At 39.4% G+C, this 26,549-nt stretch overlaps 1 long non-coding RNA gene across 1 annotated transcript; it reads right to left on the minus strand.

Moving 5' to 3' along the window:
- Nucleotides 1-598: 598 nt before the first annotated feature.
- LOC136361244 (uncharacterized) lies at nt 599-26,113 on the minus strand. The gene is made up of 6 exons (XR_010743602.1): nt 25,970-26,113; nt 11,161-11,320; nt 10,902-11,052; nt 9,441-9,559; nt 5,112-5,315; nt 599-3,762 (listed from the first exon to the last, which is right to left on the minus strand). It is a non-coding gene; the product is annotated as an uncharacterized lncRNA (long non-coding RNA).
- Nucleotides 26,114-26,549: the final 436 nt, after the last annotated feature.

A 26,549-nucleotide genomic window follows, 5' to 3' on the forward strand; every position in this document is an offset into this window, starting at 1 on the left:
CAGAGTACATAGCTATGGTATCTCAGCCACCAGCATAACAGCCTTCATCAGCTACATATGAAAACAAGGCCCAGAAATCCTAATCCAAAGTGCCAGTAATTACAGCACTTATAATTCAGCCGGTATCACGGAATGTGATTTTTATCAGTGTAAATGGAACAGTTTAAATTTAAAACAACAAAGCAGTTTTAGATTATTGTTTTCCAAAAAATGTAAAGGAAAAAATTAACTCACCATTAATGCTTTGGAACTAATAAGTGTAATTTTTAAGTGTAGTGAAGCAAATGGGTACTTTTGTACTGATGTGAGTAATTAAAGTACAAGAGCTTCACAGCCTCAGAGATGTAATGCAGCCCTTTTATCAAAAGCAGTCACTCTATCTCGGCCTGACAGTTAACAGCATATGATCTAGTAAACAAATACTTTCACACAGTACAAAAGTGCCATTAAAGGCCAGAACTGTCAACACAAATTCCATTCTTGCAAGAGAAAAAAAATATATAAACTGTTGATCACCTCTGGTTGCCTTAACTAGCATGGAGGTTGTCATGGAAACATTTCTGCGAAGTTCACAGTGATGAAACACAAACACTTCCAGTTTAATTGCTATTAGGTTTAGCATACCAGAGTTTATTTATACTCAAAGAGCATTATGATAAAATGCAGCAGAAAGTAAAGCTAGCAATGATCTGGCATAACAAAGCCAATGGATTTAGAAAAGAAAGAAAAAAAATTAAGAAAAGAAAATAAAGCCAAATAAGATGGACTTTTTCATTAGCTTGAAACACAACAAAAGTGAATTACCTCTTTGCCAAAAATATTAATCATTCAGGTAAAACATAACTTGTCCATAGCAGTTTAATGTAACTACTTTAACATAACGACATGCGAAGATACTAAAGAAACAAAACATCTTCAAACAAAGCAGTATATATTTGAACTACAATACATATGTATTTATTATACATATTCAAAACGCATTCTTAAAAAAAGTTGCAGCATCATGTTAACTTCTGTAGCACACATCACATGAGTCCTATGCATTTGCAAGCTCTTTTTTCTAGATAAAATAGACCTAGTCCTGCTATTTTCTTAACAACAGATTTCCTCCAGCATAAATGAAAATTCTGTTGTCCTTGCAGACAAATAGAGACCAATGAGATTTCAAATAATAGCGTTGACTGACTACATGAATGTAAGTCAGGAAGAGCTTAATTTTATTTCATTACAGTTAATGGGGATTCACTTTTATTTTATTACAATTAAACAAAATATAGAGATGCATGCAAGTTACTAACTAAAATCTGCAGGTTCCTTTCATTATAATCCGATTTCGGGTTTTTAATACTACATTCATTCTTCTACATGATTTTAGTTAATATAAAAGCTTTAATAAATTCCAGTGACTTTTTGTCTGTTTTCAATAGCAGAAGTTTACTCAACTCAGCTGACAGCCAGCAACTGAGAAGCTGAACAGAGGTCAGGGCCTTGGAAGACAGTGTACTGAAGTGCAGAAGGCATAAGGACAAAATGAGGATTCAGTCATGGTGCTGGGAGTGTAAGCTAAACATGGATGGGGAGCAGAGAGATGAAATCTAGCAGGGTGCATCACGCCTACTTTAAAGACATCAAATTCCTGGCTGCTGACTGTGCCATACAAGCATGAGAATGCAATCAATTGCCCATAACCTACCATCAACTTTTTTTTCATTCACATGAGTGATATGTTTTGAATGAAGGTATGGAAGGGAAAATGATCTGTAATAAAATAACTACATTTTTGAATAATTTTCCACTACCTGCTTGTTAGGTCTAATATCAAAGTAAAAATACATTCATCTTTACAATTACCATATTTATGCCTCTTAACTCTGTTTTTTCTTTTCCCATTTGCCCATCTTGCATTTATTCAATCTTCACTTTTCTTCTTGCTGATGTTCCTGACAATCATCACTCTCCCCTTCCCAGCTAGAAAAGTTATCATTAATGAAATTTTTAATGCTGAATTTTAAAGACCATTATTAGGTTTAGAACGAGTACCTTAGAAAAGGATTAATAAAGAAAATGGAATAAGGATAGACTCAGTGTTTCAGATTACCACCAGAATCAGAAAAATATCAGAGTAGCAAGTTTACATTCTCAAGGTTACAATCATTATCTTAGTAAAAATATATGGATTCAAAAAGAAAATTAAGATCTGGAGCAATCCGAAAAATATCACAAATATTTTTGTCAAGTAGGCTCCTACCCATCACCTAGACATTATTTTATTTCATACTGCTTTCATTAGCTAGCTATACTTCAGCTCCTACTACATAATTTAGCTTCAAGATGCTACTTCCTGTTAATTAATAACGTGCTTCTGATCTATACAAACATTATTTCTGTGAAAATTACTGAAAGACAGCAGTTTCTTTAACCATGACACACTATTCTGCAGGATTATCATGGTCATTACTGAAGAATAAGAATGTGCCCAGTTCTGCCACTATAACATATTTGTCCTCAGGTCTTCTTCCCACAAGGGAGAAATATGCAGATGAGTGTCCTGTTTGGTTAAAACCTTTCCTCTTCTACTTCTTTGAGTTATTTTGTCCTAGGGGCTACTGGAAAGTTGGTTGGTTCTGGTAATAGACATACAAATAAGCTCTGATGTACTCAAATGAAAAAAATTATACAGAAAAAAATTTGTATTCAAGTAAAATACAAATTTGTCTTCATTTCTCCTTTCTTTGAGACATAAATAAGATCTTGAACAAGATTTCTGCCCTGCATAGAGAATCTTTATCCTTTCCTTCACAGGGAGCTCCTTTTTCCTGGAGAAGCCCAGCAGAAGCCCAACACCTCCCAAACTCATGGAGAGCCAGGCCAAGAACTCTGAAAATAAACACCAAGACACCAAACTTCTTCCAAAGTCTTGTGAGGAGATGACAAAGATAAAGCTGCCCATTCTGCCTACTTCAGCATTTTCAGATGCTCCATCCTCAGCGACAGTTGTGCCACACAGGTTGTACTGAATGTATAGCTTGCAGAAGGTGTGGACACTGAAAATTACATCACCAGCTGATAAGGTGGTGCAGTGTCCTAGCTTACAGAAAATCTTAAATACATGTAATTCCCCATAAAAAGACACTTTGGGGAGTTTTTTATGCGTCCATTGAATAGGTAAGTAACAACTGTACACAGCACTTCACAATGAGATTTATGACGATTAAACATTACTCCAAGTAGTATTTCAGTATTCTCTACTGTTGCCTAGGGAGAGTTTGATAGAAGGTTATAAAATATAGAATTGTTTTGACCGCTGCTTCAGCAGTGAGATACCAGAGATACCTTGTCATACAGTTTTCTTAGCAGAAGCCCACTGAGAAGAGATTAAACAAATACACATATTTTTAGTTCCCTCTGGACCTAGGAAGAATGTTCTACCACGAACATACGGAGGAAAATCACAAGATCCCAATGCTTAGAGGAGGTCATCCTTTAATAACAGCCAGCTTTCTTGGGCCCCTCTTCCCTTCAGGGCTTTATCCCATGGTAACTACCAAGGAGTTCTCTGAAGGGGCCAAAGTCTGCACTCCTAAAGTCCAGAGCAGCAAGCCTGTTGTGCATTCTCCTCACTGCCCTAAGGATCTTGAACTCCACCATTTCATGATCACTGGAGCCAAAGTTGCCTTTGGGCTTCACACTCCCCACCAGTCCATCCTAGTGAGCGAGAACAAGGTCCAGCACAGCACCTCTCACCATCAGCAAATTCATCACCTGGAAAAGGAAGCTACCATCAATGCACTTCAAGGACCTCCCAGATTGCTTCTGCCCTCCTGTGTTGTCCCTCCCATAGTTACTGGGAGGCTGAAGCCTCCCGTAAGGACCCAGCTACTTCTACAGAACTATAAAGGGCCTCATCCAGTTGGTCTTATCAGTCAGGCAGCCTGTAGCAAACCACCACTCTGTCACCTGTCCCTGCCCTTGCCTTAATCCTCACCCATAAGCTCCCTGCTGCCTTCTCCTGCATCCCCAGGCAGAGCTCCAGGCCCCCCAGCTGCTGACTGGCATACAGAGGAATGTCCCCTCCTTGTCTCCTCTGCCTGTCTTGTCCTTCCAACACTCCAGCCACATCAGCCATAAGATCATGGTTTACCTTGAGCTTTTCTCCCCAGTCCAAAGTAAGACTAGTATAACAGACAAAGCCTAGGAAGGGCAGGACAGGAAAATGTCTCACAGTGTGAGGGGAAAGCCAGGACAGCCTAGGAGCCTTAACCATCCTTGACTGCTGAAGTGAGAAACTTGAACAAGGAGAATGAGAGCACCATGTTTCAGTGTCACATAAACTAACAAACAGCAAAAAAAGAAGACTGCAGAAAAGACCCATTTTGGTAACCTCTCAACTTTGAAAGAAGCTGTCCATGAGGCCACATTCCTATTCTCTATTTCAGCAGAAGAAAGCAGTAAATGAGAAAAGGAGGCAGATGTGACTGAACACTAAGCAACGAGCTAAATCTCCAGCATAACTTCATGTTGAAGAGGCTGTGCAAGTCCAGAAGAGCAAAACCAGGAGTCTCTCAAAGTGAGAGAGCACAGTTCTCTGTCACCTTTATTTTTGCTGTGTGAAAGCTATGGGGGAAGCCCCAACTTTCTTTCAATCTTTGACTGACTTTTTCTGATGTTTCCAACATCCTTAACAGCAATATATATCCCTAGGCACACCCAAGACACACCTTTTCTAGACAAAATTATGATCCCTTTGATCCAAATCCAGTGCTCTACATCCTCTTGGCACCAAAGAATGAAGGGGCCAGAAGAAGAAAGAATGAATCCCAGTAATGGGTATCAAGATCCCTTATTATTTCCTTGCTTAATAAAAATAAAAATTAAAAAAAAATATATATATACACTGGAGATTGAAGTGTAACACCAGACACACTCCAGTATGCTGTCTTAAATACACTTAAACACAACTGAGAAAGAAAAAGAGCCAAACTACAGTAATAGAATCTAGAGCCTCTATATCACTGCCCCCAAGTGATTGAGATCCCTTAAATTTTAGGCATTTGTTTCCCAAGAGATTAAATAATTAAGGCACAAAAGCTGTTAAAATTATGACTGTTTACCTCCTTGGCAGCAGCACCTTCACAAGTGACTAACAACAAGCTCATTCTCACTTTTCCAAAACTTCATTTCTCTCAGTATGATGACATTGTAAGGAGAGAGGATACCTTTATTTTTAAAATTTTATTCATCATATTAATTAAAATTTGCATAGTCAAATTAATTTAAAATTTCTTTGTAGCACAATGGCAGTCTGTTTGAGGCAGCTACAGGAACGGAAACAGAAATGAAAGGAAATAAACCTCCAAGAAAAATAATTTATAAACTTAAAAATAATTGCAATGTTTTTAATACTGCTGCTGGCAAACTCACACTAGCAAGTTTACAGTTGATGTGTTCCAGGCTACACCAAAATTATGTACGTGTAAAACGTTCATAATAGAGAATAAAACATCTAAAATTTATTAAGGTTTCATGCTTATCCTCCAGTCTGGCAAATGTTTGTTTCTCAAAAAAAACAAAAATAGCAAAAAAAAAACAAAAAAAAAAAAAAAAAAAACAAAAAAAAAAAAAAAAAGGGGGGGGGGGTGGAAGAAAAAAAAAAGAGACAGTGTTAAGTAAACATTTCAGACCTGAACCTTCTTTATATGCCTTTGAACCTTTCCTTTCATGTGCAATACCTGACAGCCCACTGAGAATAAAATGCTGAAATCCCAAAGATGGGTAAAACAGAATTTCTGACTCAGGAAATAAAGATCAGCTGAATATGATTCCCATATGGCAAACTAGATCAATGGAAAGCAAGACCAAAATTTACAATATCTATACTGTGCAGTATAACATGGAGGTTGTCTTTTATTGCTGGTAGCAAAACTCCCAGTGGCCAAGAATAAAAGCAGGCACAGAGATTACACTTCCACTAATGGTGAACTCTAAAAATACACATTGATAGATTTCAGATTGGAAAAGGGAAAAAATTTTGTTTTTCTTTTATTTAGTGTTATGGAATACCAATCATCAAGTAGAGCAATCAACTTTGAGCACAAAATCCAGGATTATTAATATAAAGGCATGTTTTCAAAGCCAAGGGGGAAAAAAACTCAGCAGCTTGGATTACCTGATATGAAAAGAAACACTCTTTGCTGTAAAACTAAAACAGCTTCAAGGCTACTTTTGTGATAGCATGTGTGGCTGAATGTGAGAGAATGTATAACAATATTATTACTTTTATTTCAAGATTTCCTGTAAAACCTCAGGTCATGCTCATGAAGACTTTCTTAAAAAGCAGTGATAAATCTGCTGAATACTTTTGAGAACTTGAAAAAGGGGCAATGGGCAGCAGGGAGGTAATCAGGCAGTCCTCAGTGACTGAACCAGCGCAGCAATGCTCTCACTGGGGTTAGCAGGAGCCCTCTGTCAGGGATGGCAAAGCACTGTACCTAGTGATCTCTGGTGGGGTGTCACAGGGCAGATGGAGTCACAAGCCTGCAAGTAAAGGAAAAAAGATCCAACTTTTCTGATTCCTCTAATAAAGTTTGGATGGAAACACCAAAGAGAAAATCTTAAAAAGAAAACAAAACTGATAACATTTTTAATAAAAATACAACAGTCCTGACCAAAGTAAAAAGATATCAATTTCAAGCTACAGTAAAATATTTGCTCTATTTTAGCATAAAGTCCCAAAAAAAAAAAAAAAAAAAAAAAAAAAAAAAAAAAAAAAAAAAAGAGAGAGAGAGAAGAAAAAGAAAAACCTCACAGCATCTTGGACCTACTTCACTTCATTGCAGTACTCCACCACTTTCCATTTGAAATAAAAGATAGCCACAGCAACATGAGAGCCCTGTTCCAGAATGTCCACAGAGAGATGAGGGCAGAGGTACACAATAGGAACTACACAGCAATATTGTCTTCTCTATCCCTCTAAAAACAAGCAATTTCAATACTTTCACCCTATATATGAAGACCGATGATTTGCCTAAGACTTTTCAAACCATTTTTCCCAGTAGGTGGAAACCTACCTACTTCTTTAAAATCATGTCCATGGCAGAAATTCTACCAGCATTCCACCGGGCTGATCTTTGCCACTAGCAAGCAAGGCAGTGAAGTCGGTCCTGGCCATGAAAACATAAAAACTTCAGCATGTCACCAGTGTATTAATACATACTTTCTGTGATGCTTCATCAATAACAGCGTGACATGCTTTTAGCATAACCTTCAGCTGTAAATACTGCCACTAAAGATCAATACAGAAAAAGAAAAATAGTATTTGAATAAATTTCTGACACATCCTCTTTCACAAGAGAAATGGTAAAGGAGGACCTCAAAAAATTCTGGACCCCATCAGATCACCATTCACCCAGGGGAGGTGATTCTCCTCTTATCTCTAACAGTACACTGCTGCTCTGAGCTGGATCACAATTTTCGTACTGTTAGAATATGCTCTCCTCTAATAAGCATTCTTCTTGCCCCCTTCCTTTGGCAATTACTCATTTAGGCCGATTGGGTTATCATCTCTCTGAATCTTTGGATACATGCATATAGGTCCTATAGATTCAAATATTTCCTAAAGATTCATATGCAAATACTGTAGAATCTTTGCAAATACTACCTCTAAAGTACACCTCTTCTCTCAAAGTGTACAGCTGTTGTACTCTCATTGCTCTTATTTCAAATCTTGTTCTTATCTTCTGTTCTAATCTTGACAAATGTAATCTCATTCCACTGACATAAATCCAGTATCCCATTATATATTAATCACTTATCTTCCATGTCAAAGCCTTCCTATCATCTCTTATTCCACATCTAGAGGTAAAACCCCTTCTCCTTTACGTCCAGGCTGCCAGCTTCCATCATCTATGTGTTATTTTTTCAATTAAGTGTCTTCAAGCTTTTTATCCAGGCTGACGCCTCACTGCTATGAACATTCACAAGACTGACTGATTAACCTCTTTCAAACTGCTTTGGCAGGAGACCTATGGAAAATTTTAAAACCAATTATTTGCTGATTAGCTATGATAACCCCTTGTTTTTCTGACTTCCCTTGCCTGTTTCTAAACACTGTCTTTACCCCTGTATATAAACTGTCCTACTTCTGGGTGGGGACACAGTAGTTCCCTGTTTGCACAGGACCCAGGGGTGTGGCCCTTCCAGTTCATATCCAGGTCTCTAAAACACTGTCAAAGCACAGGCACGAAGTTAAAGAATATCAATATGCCAATAAGCACACTAACACACTAACCACTCTCCTGCTTCCTCCAAAAAAAAAAAAAAAAAAAAAATAGCCATCAAACCAACACTGATACATTTCCTGGTCGTAAGGTACTGCTAGTACAATTCCTTCAGCAAATTTCAGGGTTAGAAAAGTCCTTAAAGTGTAGTATGAAGTATCCCAGTGAAATCTACTTTGAAGTCCTTAATAAGGTCCTCTCACAAATAATAGTTACTCTGTGTTCGAAACAACCTTCTCCCAGTGGACTTTGTTATGCCCTCACAAGGTGGATCAACAACACTCCTATTACCAAGTATCTTCTCTTCATATAGTCTGTTTTCCCATATAGCTTTTTAAGAATGTATCAAAAAAATTTTGACATTAAAAAAAAAATAATTAAAAAAACACCGAAGGAAGGAAAAGGAACTTCGGAAGATATCTAGCTTTGTTATTCTGATTTAAGATATTTTTATACATCCAAGGGTATAAATTCCCAGTTTAAATATAAAATGTTTATATTCATCCAATTAGTTGGAATAAATACATATGCCTTTTTTAGAGGCACAACTTTCCAGTCTTGATGCAGATCCTGCTACTGAAAGCAAAACCAACAACAAAGTCTCTCTAGAAGTATGTCCCTGTACTTGCTTGTATTTATATATTTTTTATAAGATTACATATAATGTTCCAATTAAACAGTATAATTACCTGTCTTCTTAATCACACATTTGTTTTGTGTTTTATCAGTTGGCATATTTGCTCTCAGCTTTGTAAAATTTTTGATCAGCTTTGTAATTTACCTTCACAGAACTAGCAAGTTACAAATATTCGTGATACATCCCAGTTAAAAAAAAAGTCTTAAAAATATCAGGCTTTCGCTCTTAATATTCTTTATTAATTTCTCATAATTTAAAAAAAAATCTAAAATCAAACATTTTTGAGGAAATAAAGCAGTACTAACAAAAATAGGAGCCAAACCAAGGAAACTGTTACCATGTAACACACAACTGTGAAAGAGTTTCAACTCTCACTTATGAATCAGATCTTCAAAGATTTTCAGTATCTAAAAACACACTCCATCCCTCTCTCACATTTTTATCCCTGATGCATAAAAATAATAATAAAAAAAAATTAGAGACACACCTCCAAATTGTAAACTGAGTTTATTTCCCATCCCTCTTACCCTTTTACAAGCTGAGTTGTGTTCCTACTACACCAGCTTCCCCCACAGCATACAAGATCAATGCAGTTCTAGCCTCTTCTCTGATGAGCCCCAGCTGCAGAGGATGGAAATCTTGCACACTGCAGAACATATGCGGTACCAAGTTTTAACAGCCTGATTCTGTTACACTGGGTTTGGAAAGTTTTTACACATCCTATTAATTATAATAATATCAGTGAGGCTTACCCAGCAAACAAGCCAAAGTAGCTGAGCTCTGCAAGAAGTTTTTCAAAGGTATAATGGAGTTAACCAAAGGGCATTAGTAAGTACCGAAGGAAAAGCGGGGCGAGATAATAAAAACAGGCAATCAGCTACAAAACATGATAGGAGACTTGAAGGCTACCATTTCCTCTTTCAAGAATAAGATTGATTTTCTACTGCATCTCTAAGCAAATTACTTGAATCTTTAGCCTTACAGAAATCAGGTTCCACTTTAACTTTTTCCTGATACATCTGACATTTCAGCTGACAAGACGTGCTTTCCATTGTACAATGATTTTGGTAAAAGTGGGATGATTTCTTGTATATTATGCAGCTATTTCACTTTACAGTATTCCTATAGTTAGATGGAATTGTTAGGACTCTCCTTTGTTGATGAAATACTGCATTTCTAAAACGATACCCTCCACTTTTAGGATTCCCTTTAAATAAACACGAGAAGAAAGAAGACTTGAAAAAAGTACAAGCAAGAAAAAGCAAACAGAAAAATTTGAGTTACACTCTTTAGCATTAGAAGTGCTCTCAAAAACCTCCAAAAGCAAAGATTAGAAAGGATTACAGCAGAGGAAGGTTTCCTTGACCCATATTCTGGCTTCCAGAAGTATCTCACAGCCCGATTACAGCGGCACACTTGCTTAACATCTCAGCCCTGACAAGCCATTGCCACTGTGCAGGGCATCACATGCCTTGCCTCAGCTCTTGTCCAAAAGCTCTGTCCTGGCTGTCCAGGAGGGTACGGCTACAGCTATAATGCTCTAATTTTTCCAAGACCTGTACACTTTTAACAGCTGAATATGAAATGAGTTAAAGTACTTTGGAGAGCTAGAAGCAAGTTAAGCTGTCTGCACAGATATAACCTTTGTATTTTCTGACAGCTCTATAACAAAGAAAAAGCATCATAATCTCAGAAGTTCAAAAACCATAAAAAAAGTCTCCTTAAAAAATGGAAAACAGACATTCTCCTCTCTTCTCTCTCTTCTTCTTCTTCATACTTTTAATATCAGCAGAATTAAATTTCTTTCTTCCTGTCTCTCTCTCTTGTTGTCAGGGTTTTTTTTAATTCAAACTTATTTTCCATCTGGCCTGTCTTAAGATTTCTGAACTCTTCTGTCTGCCCATTATGTATGTGAGTTTGTGAAAATTAGTATACTGAAAACACTAGGAGGTGGATTAAGTGTAATTCATTACACAGTGACAATTCACCTTTCTTGTCAACCACAAATATTTGTGAGCCAGCAGTGAAGCAAAGGGTACCAGGATCCTGAGTCTCTCAGAACAGCACATAGTCAGGCACCTCCAGAGATGAAGTGTTACAGCATCTTCCTTTGCATCATCAACCCGGGCTCTGCCCTCCCTGGAAGCAGAAATCAGAGGCTTCTACTTGGGCCAAGTTAACCATGTCAGCTACAAATAAGAGACTAATCCTTTGTAGTGTGTGTCACACTGGATCAGTGTGACTTACCCAAGCACTTCTGGGGTCTGTGTTCTCTGAAAGGCATTGCAGCAATGCAGATGGGCCACAGAACTCAACTCCAACTCTGTATCAGAATTATATTTTGCATTATATTTTGCTTCAGTCAATGTTCATCCAGCCATTTTACAGGTAAGATAAAAGAGTTATCCTTTCAAGAAAGCGTACTGCGCCTTAATGAATAGCAGTTATCACAAAAGGCATACACATTTTAAAAACATTCAATGTAAGACATAGGCCTATTATTCTTGTTTCTATTAAATCTGCCTTAAATAAAGGTACTTGAACGAAAACACGGTAACTTTTCTCTTTCTAAATATATATTAAAAAATGAAAACAAGAACTTCTACAAAGTGGTCATCAGCAGGTGCAGAAATTATGTTTCATAAAATAAATTTGCAATACCAAGCATTTGTTCCAGTTTGCAATGTTTTGTTATTGTTTTCAATCTTATTTGTTTATTTAAACCCTTAAGTTATTAGTGGTCAAATTTAACATCCCATCCACACATACAGCCATCAACAGAGGATTAAAAATTAAAAAAAATACAATAGTCTGCATGAGATTATACTGAACTGCAAACAAAAGTGGCAAAAGCAATTAATCAACCTTAAATGAACAAGAGCTCTAGATCAACAACGTGGTTTAAAACAAATTAAAACTTTGCAAACAATCACAGAAATGGCTTTTTTATTTCAAGTATGCTGAATTTTAAGAGACCTCAAACTGTTAAAACTACCACGCCAAGACAAAAAAAAACAGTTTATGCAGCTATTCACTATATATATTTTCACGTTGCTAGAATTTTTTTAACTTCTCACCAAGAACAAAAATGCAAGCCTTCAGTGGAGTTTACAGCTACAGAAGACACAATGCTTTTGATGTTATATTGCAATAATCAAACCGATCAAGTCACAAATACAATGTATATCACAATGATTTGCAGAACAGCTAACAGTTGGGGTTTCTTTTATGGAGTTTAGCTTTGTGCAGTTTGCTAGAACGGTTTTTACCACAAGTACTTCAGATCCGCCAAGTAAAATCAAGGAGTATCATTTTCATTTATGCAAAACTGTTTTGCAGGAAAAACATGGTTGAACTGGAAGCAGTTTGGATACAATTATTAGCTGTTGTACACAGTTCTTATCACTAGATGCACACATACGCGAAGTAAATTTAACTTCAAAAATTTGTGTTAATGCATTAGAAAATTCCAGAATTAATTATGAACACTTAAGCAGTAGCTAATTCACTTTCCCGTCAAATTTTCTATGACCAACTGAGCAGTACAAACTACAACCTCTTTACTCAAAATGCACAGAAGGTTTTGGAGCAATGAAATGCAGTTGATGGGCTTCAGCAATAATAGGGCGTCACCTTGCTACTATCACCTTCATATTAAGCCCATAGAAACATTGTAAGAAATATTAAAAGGACATATCTTGGAATGCAGGCTATTAAGGAAACAATTCCCATTATTTCTATAATTGAAGCAAACAGAAGATCTGGAGGTTAACTCAACAAGAATTTTTTTTTCCCCAAATCAAGATAATCAATCATTTTCTTCCATTCTCTTCTATTTTTAGCTGGTTATCCATGGTACATTTACCTTGAAATTACTTCAAGTTGCACCAGGGGAGGTTCAGCTTGGACTTCAGAATTTTTTCATGGAAAGGGTTTTTAAGCATTGGAATGACTGCTCAGGAAGGTGGTGGAGTGACCATCTCTGGAGGTGTTCAGGAAAAAACTGGACATGGCAATCAGTGCTCTGATCTAGCTGACAAGGTGGTGATCAGTCAAAGTTTGACTCAATGACCTTTTGGGTCTTTTCCAACTGAATGACTTTATGATTCCAAGTCCCTTTTAGAGCTAAAAGGGTTATACCACAGTTACACCTCAACACAGTATTAAGCAAACTAAAAGAAAAATTATGAATAATACCTTGCACAAGAAAAAGCCATCAAGGCAAAACACTGACACTTTCCTAAAGAATGTATTTTCTCATACATCTCTATTCTCAAGTTAAAAGCATAAAGTGAACTTTTGCCTCATGCAGTTAAAACTACCCTTTGTGCAAAAGGCTAATTTCAGAGGTATCTAATTTCTCCATAAAATAATTTCTTCCCACATTTAAATAATTCACAAGAAAAATGGACTGTCTGCTGAGAGAATGATAACATTTGTTTAGAACAACCAAAAAGCCAGATGTGAGAAATACTGCAACACCAGTGAAAGAAATTGACTTAGCTAGTTTTTCTCATTTGGTCAGTATCACTTTCACTAGGTTGTAAGCATCTTAATTTTTCTTCTGTGTAAGTGTCAGAGCTACCATAACCCAGCACAAAATTTAGGCAGTTAGTGAAAAACACAGTAATCTCTGGACACAATCACCAATGTAAAAAACCTTTATCTGCTTTCCTCTTTTCATCCAATCATAACTTTTCCTGAGGAAACACTTCTAGTACTCATCCAAGGCACTCCTTTAAGAGAAACCAACTTAGTTCTAGCAGCTACCATGCCTGGAGTAGGGTTAATTTCTCAGTCTAGAAGGCCTTTCAGCAAGTGAATGGAAAGCAGTGGATGGATTAAATTAGAAGACCAGAGTTTACAGTCACAGAGCTCCAGAAAGCAATTTACTGGCATTCTCTATTTAATTATATCAACACTTCATAACCATTAATAAATTTATCTTTACTGAACTGAGATTAAGTAACCCTATCACAAAGTTCCGCAAGTATACATCTGAGCCAAGAACTATACTTACAAATTTTAGGAAGGCACTTTGTCTATGTCATCATCATTCTTCCCAATGTTAAAAGCGGTTAATTTCAACCCCATAAGCCATGACTGCTGCCCCCTTTCCCACCTACTTGAGATTAAAAGTAATGCTTGTTTCTCTTACAGCCATTCTTGCCCACATCCATACGGATGTGTTCACCCCAACAGCATTTTAATGAACTTAAGAAAAACAAGTGCTTTCCAGCTATAGACCTGACACGTGCAAAATCTGTTCCCTCTGTTCAACCCACAATACCCCCTTGAGCAAAAAGGGAAGAAAAATTAACAAGTGGGGAAAAAGGGAAAATGAGGGGGAAACAAACAAACAAACAAACAAACAATATCAACTCTGAAGAGGGAAAAAAAGAGCTTTCTACACTAACAGCGGGGAAAAAATACTAACTCAAACAAAGGCTGTCCACACTTGTAACACTCTTCTTTCTGGGTTATTTTTTTTCCTGATCCTTTTTCTGGTATGAAACTCTACTGCCTTCACCATCATTTACAGCAGTTTCAAGAAGAGCACAAGGAGGCAAGTTCTGAAGTCCTTTCCATGTACACCAAATTCTGCATATATACTTAGGTATCTGGTTAAGGAAAAAACAATATAAAAAATGCTTCATTTTAACTTACAACTGTAAGCAAACCTTCACTTCTAGTAGGCAATCAAAGGAAGACAAACTGATATTCACAGAGCAGAAGTACCAACATTTGTCATTGAGGAAAATAAATCTTTAAATCTGTTTTAAGCTAGTGTTTTCTGAAGACATCCAACAGACATGGCCCATGCTTGTATATGAGAAGTTAAACAAGGAAGTAAAGACTTCTGGAAGTCTTTCAGTTTTGTACCTAGAATCTTGGATTTAGTTTTCTCTCCTTGAAATCTAAAGAAAGAAAGAATTGTGAATTATCTGTTACATCCAATACACTTTTTTGCTTTTTTGTATCCATCTAAATTTAAAAAAAATCTGGAGACAGTAATTTGCACTAAGTTAATAACTACATATAAGAAAGATACTAGAGAACAATATAGATTTCTTCAATATATACTGTGCTGATCTTCCACCAGCAGGCACACACAAAACAGAATGAGAACAAATTATATTCAGATGGTACTAATGTTCAGGATTTTAATATTGCTGTCCTTACTACAACTATATAGAACTCTCTGCATAAAGGTTACCTCTAACACATCATCTAACTCTTAAACACATTAAAAAACACCCTCATTACACTGTACATTTAACCACAACACAAGAAAAGGTTAGCTCCCAATAATAACCTTATAAAGAAAGCACAGTATCAGTTAAATGGATTTTAAGTAAGGGTCCAAGATCATATTAGGCAGCAATTATAAGCTACAAATTGTATTTTATATCTTCAGTGAGAGGTAGCACAAGTCTTGCTGAGTCAAATCTCTGCAATAAAACCTCTTGCCATGCTTTAAATGCTGCAAGCAGCTGAGCCCTGAGGGGTTAAAGCTAATGCTAAAGGTAAAGGCTTGAAGAGTTGACCAGATATCTTGTGGCCATAGATCTAAGCGTGTCAGTCACAGGCAAATACACCGTACTGTGCTTGCAGAGAAGGCCAGGAGAAATAGATCAAGTTCATCAGCTGCTGAGGAGCCTACTCGAAGTGCAGCAGAGATTAACATTGGTTTCACTGTGCCTATAGTGATCTGCACGGAAAAGGTGACAATGGACGATGACTCGCTATTTCCAAGCACCAAAGAAAAGTAAATGCGTCACAAGTGTTTCTTCCAAACAAGACTTCCTAAGAAAGAGGCCCTCAAAGTGTCAGGAGTGAAAAGGAATGAAAAAAAAAAATCACCCCAATCAGTAGATGGAGCTATGTCTTACGACAGCTCCCCAAGTTATCAAAGCAGCCATCCTCGCAGCTTGACCCAGAGGGTCACCCACACCTGCAGCAGCCACTGCTCTCCGCAACCAAGCTGCCAGCACTTACCTCATCACCCCAGCCCCCCCAGCCCAAGGCAAAGCAGAGGGACCTCCAGGATGTCCTTGCTGGAGGAGGTTTCCAAGAGGAGCGGCTCACTCCCTCCCAAGCATGCACTGTGAGGCTTGGGTCTGTGTCTTGTTTTGCTACCGAGGCATTCCAGCCTGTGTCAGTTTGGATTGCAACATAAATATTGTGCAACTGTAGGCTCCTTAGTTCCAATTATGGTAATATTGCAGGTGACAATGAGAAATATATTTTTAATAGTCTCTGGCTACATTTTGCTCCGACTCATCTACATCTTAGAAAAAGAGAAATTCAGCTAAAGGAAATTCTGTCGGTAAGTGAATTTGGAGCAAAACTGTAAGCCTAACACTGACCTGGAAAAAAGGATTCTCCCCATTCTGACAGTAACTAAGTGTTAGCAACAACGACCCAAATGCCAGTCAGTGGATATAGAAGAATGTTTATAAAATTATATTTAAATGATACATAAGTATATTTAGAGGTTTGAATACTATTAAGTAACAAAATGCGCAGGCGTCTATGTATAATAAGGCTAATAGTTTCAGTTTAAAATTTAATTCTAGTTACTGAAGACAAGTACTGAAACATCTGTTAAAAATAGCACATCAGTTAAGTTAATGGACAGTCAGTTCCATTTTTACACATAATCAAATAATAGAAATGCATTCTTCTACTGAGTCACAGAAAGATTTAAAATGCAAGTGCTCAGCCTGCAACTCAGGAGGATCAAGTATATGGCTTTCTCCATCTGTCACCTTTCTCAGGCTTCACAGCAACTCTCCTCTTACGTGACAATCAAATGATAAGGGGGAGGAAGAGTATCAAGAAGTGAGAGCAAGGTCCAACTTTAGCCATACGCTTTCTAGAAAAACATATAACAAATTACTGGTGTTAACACATTGCCTGAGGCTCCTGGGAAATGCCAGATTTGCTGCATATGCATATTAGCACCAATCATGAGGCACACAACACCCTACAGCTACAACACACGGTATGATATGCCTGGTTGCCACGCCTGGCTCATCAGGCTGGACACTTTAAAAGAATTATCTGCATTCATGTTTTCAGAAATCTCTTTCGTATGTCTTTGGATCCTCACCAATGATGTACCTGAATGCTGTGCTTTTTAAGATTCATTTACAAAATCAAGAGAACCCTTCCAAGTATTTAAATGTTATGGAAAAGTCACTTAAATATGGATTATTCATGTTAGTGGTGACTTGCTTCAGAGCCTATGAAACAGCTGGAATAAGAACTTTTATTGAAAGAAATCTGGTAGCACACTGATTTGGCTTAAATATGCACAAGCAATCCATCACCTGTCTCAGTCTAGGTGGCTTTGAAGAACAGCTAAGCAGCTGGTAACTTCTCAGTCTCAGAAACCTGTTTTCCACAGGCACATGCAAACACATCAAAATCATCAACCAGCCATAAAAGCGAGTCTTCATATCAACTTCAGAAAACTTGGGATCAGGGATGGAGGTCTTGGATTTTTCAACAGAGGTGTGTGTGGCCATCACCTGAAGCACATCTTCTCCTGAAGCCTGAGACAGGTCAAGCCACAAGAAGGGCGCCTGTGTGCTCCAGGAGTGGGAGGCTCAATCTGCGCAGAGCCCTGACAAGTGACATTCTGTCACCAGCAGACTGAATCACTCACTGCTCCAGGACCCACTTCTATACCAAGCACACCCAGACCCCACAGTCACCCCAGAGGACAACCTGAAGCTGAAGCATGGTACAATATCAATGCTGCAAGCCATACGTAGTCTCGAACTGAATGCTAACTTGGTTTGGAAGCACCCTACGCTCATTTTTTCAAGGAAGAATTTGGAAGGCCATGTTTTCCCATCACAACCCATTAAATACTTGCTTTTACACTGTAAAACACTCTCCAGCATGGTCAGTTCCTGCCTGGAGAACCACATTCTTCAAACACATTCCCTGTTTTAACAAAGGATTGACTGCACTCTTTTTTAGAGTATCTTCTATCCCATAACCTGAGATGCAATACACCTTCTAGGATACATTCTTTTTCTTTCTGAAGGCCTTGGTCTCCATGCCAGAAAGCTGTGGATGGAGACAGAAGCCTTGTGATGCTGCACAGTCACACATACAACAAGGCATGGACATCACTTCCAAAGCTGCACAGCTTCACAGGAGAAACACTGGATTGATGATCAACTTCCTCACCTACCACTCCTGCAGTGATACACAAATATTTTGACAGTTTACCATTCTCCTGGTTTCTCTGTGATTTGAACATGTGGTCTGATTCCCAGACTCAAAGCCAAAACTAACTTTGAAGAAAGAAAATAAAAAAAAAGAAAAGAAAAACAAAACAAAAAACAAACAAACAAACTAAAAAAAACAAACAAACAAAAAACACCACCTTAACCACTACTTTTAAAGAATTTTCAAATGTCAGTTCATAATATGTACATTTCTGGTTGTTCAGGTATATTTATTTCACACCCTTTCCTGGCCAATAATAAATACAGGTTCACAAACAGATCCAGAACATCCAACACCAAGCATCATTAACTCTTTCCCAATATATATCTCAGTCTCTTAAAACAGAATTAAATACCAAGTTAAAATTTCAGTCAGAATAGACTTAATTCCTCTTCTAAAGCAAAAGAATGTGCAAGAATCTGACACCATATGAAACTTCTGTATATTCAGTATAGTTATCTGTAGAATTACTGACCATATGTATTCTTCAACGTACACTGACAGTTATTGTGTACTGAGAACAATTTACATTTTCCAGCATTAAAAGCATCTTTACAACACTAAAAGTAATTTAAATGCATTTGAAACTGGTAACAAACGGGCCTGAAAATTTTCTGCACAAAAGCATTTCAGGATCTTCAGCAAAGTTCCATCCTAATATTTTTACAGTTTTAGCACCCATATATTCCACTAATTGACTTTCAATGAAGAATTACTGTTGCGTTATCACAGAGTTCTCAGTACCCTTCCTCTTACATTCACCATACTGTATACATGATATCATTTATTCCTTATTGAATTAAATGTGTTGTTCTACAAAGATGAAAACACTGACACAATTGAAAAGCACAACAGCAGATATGCAGTCTGTGCACACCTGACTGCATTAAGTTTTCATGTTTTCATTTATAGGTCATAAGAATGCTCTAACTACTGTAATGAAACCACAATCTTGTTTGTGTTCTTTCACAGAGAAGTGTCTCAAATCAGAGATATTTCAATTTCAGACTCTAAAAACTACTAACCTATTTCTAGACACTTTTCTTCCCCTTTATCTTCAAAAGACCACTATCTTACCAATAAAATGATACTTTTTTCAGTAATTAAGAAACAAATTTCGATGCAACAACTAATAAGTAAGTTTCCAAAGACATACACTGGATTTTACAATATCTGGTATTTAAAAAATAGTGGCCTCAATTAGGGCCAGTGTAACCTGGTGTAACTCCTGTGCCTGCCATGTGCGTAATGCCGGCATGCAAAAAAGTTCATTTTTTTATTCCTACAGAGGTGAAGGTGAAGAAATGTATTTTCTATATTGGGCAGGAGATGAAAATCACATTGCTCTTCTGAGAGCCTCTACTTTCCGAGCAGCTGCCCACCTCCTGGCAGTGCTGCCTGTGCCTTTGCTGGCTCCTGCCCAGCTACATGTTTTCTCTGGCCTTTCTCCCCTCACTTCCCAACTCTCCATTGTTTGCATCTTGTCCCTTTCCTTTCCAAATCCCTTTGTGGCTTACCACCACTAACTCTTAAAATTTCCCCTGCAATATTTTTACATAGCAAAACTTGTCAATTTCTGATCTAACTTTCAAGCTGCTAAACATCAACTACAGCTTTTATTACACAGATATTAGCCACCACTTGTTTTACTAAGTGGGTTACAGTTCCAAAAGAACAATATGCCCTCTCAAGATCAACAGTAAGACTTACAAAATGGTAAATCAACAATGTAATTGTGAGCAATTTTTTATAAGACTTAGCACTGACAGCATGGCAAAATTTAAATGGTGTTTACCTCGTTTACATTTTCTTCACCATTCCTGGGAAAATTCAAAATCAACACCTAACAGATACTTCAAGTACAATGCTTGATATAGATTTGCAACTCTGAGATTGTTTCTCCAAACACAAGTTTCATAGTTTTCAGACTGAATAACACAATTAGGTCCTGTTCAACAACAATGTAATATCACAGTCATTCTCATTCTTTCTCTAAAAGGACAAGATCACAAAACTTGTGGTGGTAATACCATCAAGATTAGACTATTTTGATATAAATATATATCAAAATGCAATTAGTCAAATTATGTCAAATACACAATTTCACATTACATTAAGTACACAATGTATCATGTTGGTTTAGGCTGAAATACAAAAGCTGAATAATGGAATAAATCAGCATATGAATTTATTTAAAGACAAATTCTGACCAAAGTTGCAAAATACACATCACATTCTTAGAGAAAAAGTAAATTATTCTAATACCATCATCAACTAAACATCAATCTTAAAATATATAGGATCTTTGTAGGAATTTTTTGTTTTGTAACATTGTAAATACTTATCTACAAAATAATGTGCCTAGAAAACCCCAACAACTTTCTAATTATATATAGTAATGTACCCCCTAGCCTCAAAACATCACTCTTCAAACGAATTTTCAGTTTGGGGCCGAACAGTAAAGAGTATCTCCCACCGGGACAAAGTTGGCACAGGCCCACTGGAATCTCAGTCATCCTCAAAATGTCCTGGAGGCAAACTGAAACAAGACTGAGATCAGCAATTTACAGAAATACTTAATATGATGCAATTTGCAGCCGTGTCTGATTCACCACAGAGGTCCAAAGGACCAGCTCACAAAGGACTCACATCACTGTGTGTCTCCTTGGGGACCCTGAAATGGGCTGGAAGGATCATAAAACAGAGACACTCCATCATCACCTGCTTTCAGTACCTGCTGCCCACAGGAGGCTGAAGTTCCTTGGTAAGCAAGCAAGTTCTACAGGTAAGCCAAAGCCAGCCTGTGAACCTCAAAGAGGATTTTTGTGACTCAGAGGGTTGTATGATGGAGACCCATTCACCCCAGAACGGACAGCACATAGCACTGCAAGGGGGGGTGGAGGGAGTGGGCAAGGGCACAAAATCTCCCTTCTGCAAACTGAATGAAAGTGCTGCCTGTCCTTTAAACCTGTTTGTTTTTTTCCGATTAGAAAGTCATCTGTTACCTACAGCAATGCCCTCTGCCACCCAGCAGAAGGGACACCCACACTCAGGGCATGTAGAGGGTACAATACACCATATCCAAGGGAATCGGCTCTGCCCTCGGCAGCCAGCCTGATTTAATGTATACAGTTAAATAAGAAACAAACTGCAGCAGATCTATTTCTAACTACAGATGTGTAATTCTGCTAGTAGGAAATAACTAAGTAAATGAACAAAAAGTTAAAGCTACAATGTTCCTTTTCCCTCCCCTCAGCAACCTCCACAACTTACTAAAAAGACTTAAGATAGTCAAGAGCTTAAAACAAGATACTTAATATTTTAATTTTACTTTCCTTAGAATAGGAACTGAAATTGTGATATTAAACATAATTCCACACAAATTCCTTCCTCAGAGTTCAAATGTTACTTTCTAACACCATCCCAAACTACACATTGGTGAAGAAATAAGCATCGTAGCAACTGTTCATTAGAGAGATTATTTTCAGCTACTTCACTGATGACAGCATAAGCAAGCTATTACTGGCACTTTCAAAACCACCTCTCTGACATAAAAACATAGTGTTGCCCTTAAACACAAACCTACCAGAAACGGGATTAAAAAAAAAGTCGAAACAGAAAAGCCAAAACAGATGCAAATCTTGCAACAAAGGATAGATGCCTCTTATAATTTGCAGTGAACATTTTGGAAATTTGATTAAGCTACTGAGAGCCTCAGAAAGGAGAAAAAAAAAAAAAAAGATGATCAGTGCTAAATAATACTTGTGAGACTGCTCCTTGTTTTTATGCTGGTATAGAAGTTCTGAAATTTAAGTCTAAAGCTACTCTTGGAAATCCTTATAGTAAGTATGCATATTCTGTAAAGGAACAAACGTGGAAGAAAGCCTTCAAACAACTGACAGTGAATTATTTTATTGCAATTTTAAGAACAACTTTAAGAGGGTAATTCATTAGAGCTAAGCTTTTCTACAATTTCATTGCTTGTATGAGGTTTTTCTGGTGCCACTATTTTACACACACAATCAAGAAAGGTAGCAAGTCAAAACAGGGCAGGGAACGGGAATCTAAATGACAAGTATTTTTTCTAATAAGGATTAGCTGAGAGGTATGGTACAGTGGCTATGAAGAAAAAAAATACAATTTGCATTACTTCTAAACCTATTAGCTGCCACAAAATTTAAAAAAAAGTAAACAGTCCCAAAGTACAGAGAATTATTATTTTATAACAAAGTTTATAGCATTTTTCATTTTGATTGTGGTTTGCATTTTTCTTCAGTCAAAATCATTCCATGGGTACTTTTCAGCGACCTATGTCCTAAATCATTTTCATTTCATATGAGCAAGTGACCTCTTCACAATCTGACCAGCAAAGAAAAAAAAAGACTCTCAGGAATCACTCATTTTCAGCCACCATCACAATTTAATTTCTCCAAAATAAATTTGGTAAAAATAGAAATGGAACAAAAAAGTACTCCATGCCCAAGAAATATTAATTAACCACCCTATCAGAAAGATAAATACCAGCCCTCATATTTCAATGATGAAAAACAAAGAGGTTAAGTGACATTTTCAATGACACACAGCAAAACACTGCCACAACATGGATCACATCTCAGAAGTTTTCTATTGTTTTCAGCCCACTAGCCCCGAATAACTCCTGTGCATACAATGCTGAATCAGGTATATTTCTCAGAATACAAAAAAGCTTATTCCAGCTCACATAAATTAGTCCTAAAAAAATTTTATTCTACAGTATTTTTTTTAAATACATTTAAATCCAACGAGAACTTTTTCAAAAAAATAATGGAGTCTGACAGGAATGTTTCTAAGCAAATACGCCTTCATTCTTAAAATGATAGTCACAACACATTCTGTTATGGAAAGCATTTAAATATGTATAAGCAACATATGATTACAGCAACAAAAAATTAAAAAAAAAAATAAAAAGCCAAACACCACCAAATAAACAAGTTACTTCAAAAATCTGTGAAACCATTTACCTGACTACTGCACAAACCCTAGTGCAGTTTTAAAAGAGTTCCATGTATTACTGATTGAAATGTCCTGAACTTGGTATATTTCTTTTACTCTTCCTCACACTCGAACCCACTCTAATCTGCTTGTTCCTTATAGACTATTTGGTCATTTTACATGAATCTTCACTAAACAGAAAGCTACAAAACATTTAGGTATTCTCCTCTCTCAGATGATATAAACACTGCACTGTAGCAAAGATCCCGTGACACAATGTAAAAATCACTGAGGTTCAACTAAAAACAAAGAAATACACAAATATTTATACAATCGATTCCTCTTAAGCTTCCATCTAAGGTTACTGTTAAACCTTAAAGCCTACACTAACAAGGCCTCACATGAAGCAGTGTATTTCAGGTGTTACATATTATCAAAATAATTTAGGATGTCTAACTCCACACATTTTGGAAATGCTGTATTTGAAATACTCTTTCCTTTCCCTTAACCTTTTACTGATCTACTATCCTGAGTATTTAAATGAATGATTTAAGTATGCAAAAACACAACAGAACAAAAGCATTTTGAAAGAACTACATTAAAACTACAGATTACTACGAAACGGGTATTTTGAGTACCTACATTTACATGAACAAATTATTATCACAAAAAAACCCTTAAAATACAAATTTGAATGATTAAAACCATATCCCACTTAAAAGGGTTTAGTGTAGCATTAGAGAAACCAATTTAATAATTAATCATATTTTCTTTAGAGTAGTATTACTAGCAGAAATGTTTTTCCTTAATGGCTTTGAATTACTTAGCACACACACAGAAGAAAAAATTTTAAACTCTCAAAATCTCTTAAAACTTTGCCTTCTTTCCCCCCCACACACATGAATTAATGGGGAGGATATAGACACCAGGCACAACTTCAGAGTCCCACCTTCATAAAAAAATTTCCAAGGGCCTTATCCAAGCCTGTGAAGTCAATGGAGCGATTCCTATTGCTGTCAATGGAAAGATTCCCACTCTCTAGAGTTGAGTTTGCATGGGGGCTCTAATGCACAGAAAAGACCAGGGAAGATCCTCTTTGGAAGGGGAACTTTTGCGTTTCTTTCGGTACGTATGTACACAAGCAAGACTTCCTAAAAGTATAAGCAATTCGCAGGAAGAGAGTACTGCCCATTCCTCTATCTGTAGCTCTACACTCTTTATTAATAGAGGACAATACCATAAATTCACGGTGGTTACTTCTGAGATTATTTTTCTCTGGAGAATATACCAGCAGCCCACTTTCTGTCTGGGCTATTCTCGCAAATTTCAGATGAGCGTTTTCCTGTCAGCCCATAGCCTAAGCTCTACTCCTCTCCAGTAGCTCCATCCCGGGACCTTACCAGTGCTCGCCAGCGTTCTCGGCCACGGGCTGCGCTGCGACACGGGCCCGCTGCCTGCCGAACCTGACACGAGCCGAACTACGGGAAAAGAACAAAACCGCCTCAGGGACTGTCTTTACCTTGGCCGTGCAGGCTCCGCCGGGCGGCACACGGCTTTTCGGCAGGTTACGGGAGGCCACGAGCGCTGCCGCCTGCGCACCCCGCGCTCGGCGCGGCAGAACGCGGAGCGGAGGCGCCGGCGCTCGCCCTCCGTCCTGTGGCTGCCCTGGCACTCCCGATGGCACGGCACAGCCTAGCCCGCTCCACAGCCAAGGCCGCCGCGGCCGCTCCGCTCTCTTCAAAATCTATCACGCTTCCCCAACTTTCCAAGTCCCGAAGCCTTCCTCAACTTCAAAGCCAATTTTAAGGGAAGGCCCCCAAGTACCAGGCACGGAGGCCGCCTCCGGAACTCCCCAGTTCCAACACCATTATTTATTCATTCTTGGGTTTAGGCAATTTTGTCCCGGGCGAGGGGACGACACCGTTCCCTGCGCAGCCCAAACAGCGCCCGGAGGCGCCGCTACCCCACGGGCACCTCGGCGCCCCTGCGCTTCCCCTCCCACGCCAGCGGGGGCGCCCCGGGGCAGCGCGGCGCGGGGCGCCCCGAGGGGGCGGCCGGCAGCGGCCCCTCCGCGCGGGCGGGCGGGCGGAGAGGCGGGGGCTGGGGTGCGCCTCTCCCTCCGGCGGGCAGGCGGGCAGGCTGCACACAAAGGAGAAACGTGACACGTTTCTTCACCCGGGCTGTCTGCTGGGGAGGTCTCGGGGAAAAAGAAGAAAGGGGGAGGAAAAAAAGAAAAAAAAAAAAAAAAAAAGAGGGAGGGGAAAGAAAAAAAAAAAAAAAAACAAACAACCCACCACCACACAAACGGGGAGGCAAACGGCGGGCGACCGAGCCTCCCGCACACGCTTCTTCGGCAGCCTGGCCCCAAGCCCTCCCCGCCTGGCACTTCTCTACCCGTGCGGGGAGGCTACAGGTTGTTTGTTTTTAATTAAGCGGGGGTGGGGGGTCCTCGGCTCTGAGCGGCGGGAGGGAGGCCCTGCCGACCCGCAGCCGCCGCGAGTTGTTTGTGGGGAGCTTTACGCCCGCTCCCGCGGCCGACGCGACCCGGCCCGGCGGGCACGGCCCCAACTCCGGCCGGGGCACAGCAGGCTCCCGCCGCAGAGCGCGCCCCCGCCCCCCGCCGGCGGTGCGTGTTTGGGAACGGTGCCACCGGGTGCCGGGAGACCTGACACATGTCACTGCTGCGGCCGCGCCGGCCGCGGCCAAACTTTCCCGCGGCGGCAAGTCAGTGAGCGGCAGCGGAGGGGGGTGGAAGCGGGTGGAAGTAGCAAGTCACACCGGGGAGCGGAGGGAGGAGGGGACGGGATTGCGGGGCGGGGTGGGGGGTAGCACTTACCGGGAGGAGACACCGTGCAGGGCGTCCCGGCGAGCTGACACCGAGAGAGAAAGGGCGAGCGGAGCCGCGCGCAGCCGCGCGCACATACAGAGTCCCTGCGGGCGGAGCCGCCGCGCGGGCCGGGGGAGCGGGGGCGGGCGGGCGGCGCGGGGCCTCCGCGGGCGCGGAGCGGCGTCCGAGCCTCGCACTCTCCCGCCGGCTGGTGCTGCCTGGCGCTGGCGGTGCTGCTCTCCCTCCCCCGGCGTGCGGGTCCGCCCGTGTGCGGAGTGTGCCGCCTGTGTGTATGTGTTTTGTTGGGAATGCAAAAAAAAAAAAAAAAAAAAAAAAAAAAAGACGAGGGGAAAAAAAAAAAAAAAAAAAAGAAACCGCCGCCGCACACACCGGCTCCTTTAGAGAGAGGGGAGTGAGAAGGGAGCCCTCCCTCACATGATCGCAGAGTGGCCTGCACAGAAGTGCTAATAACGCGGGGAGGGTTGGGGGGAAAGCAGCGGAGGAGGAACGGCAACAAAAAAGTGCGGCGGGATGCGCCGGGCCGTGCCCCGCTCCGCCCGCGCCTCCCCCGGCCGGTCCCCGGCGGAGC

Source organism: Sylvia atricapilla, chromosome 5 (genome assembly GCF_009819655.1).
Source record: "Sylvia atricapilla isolate bSylAtr1 chromosome 5, bSylAtr1.pri, whole genome shotgun sequence".
NCBI classification, from domain to species: Eukaryota; Metazoa; Chordata; class Aves; order Passeriformes; family Sylviidae; genus Sylvia; species Sylvia atricapilla.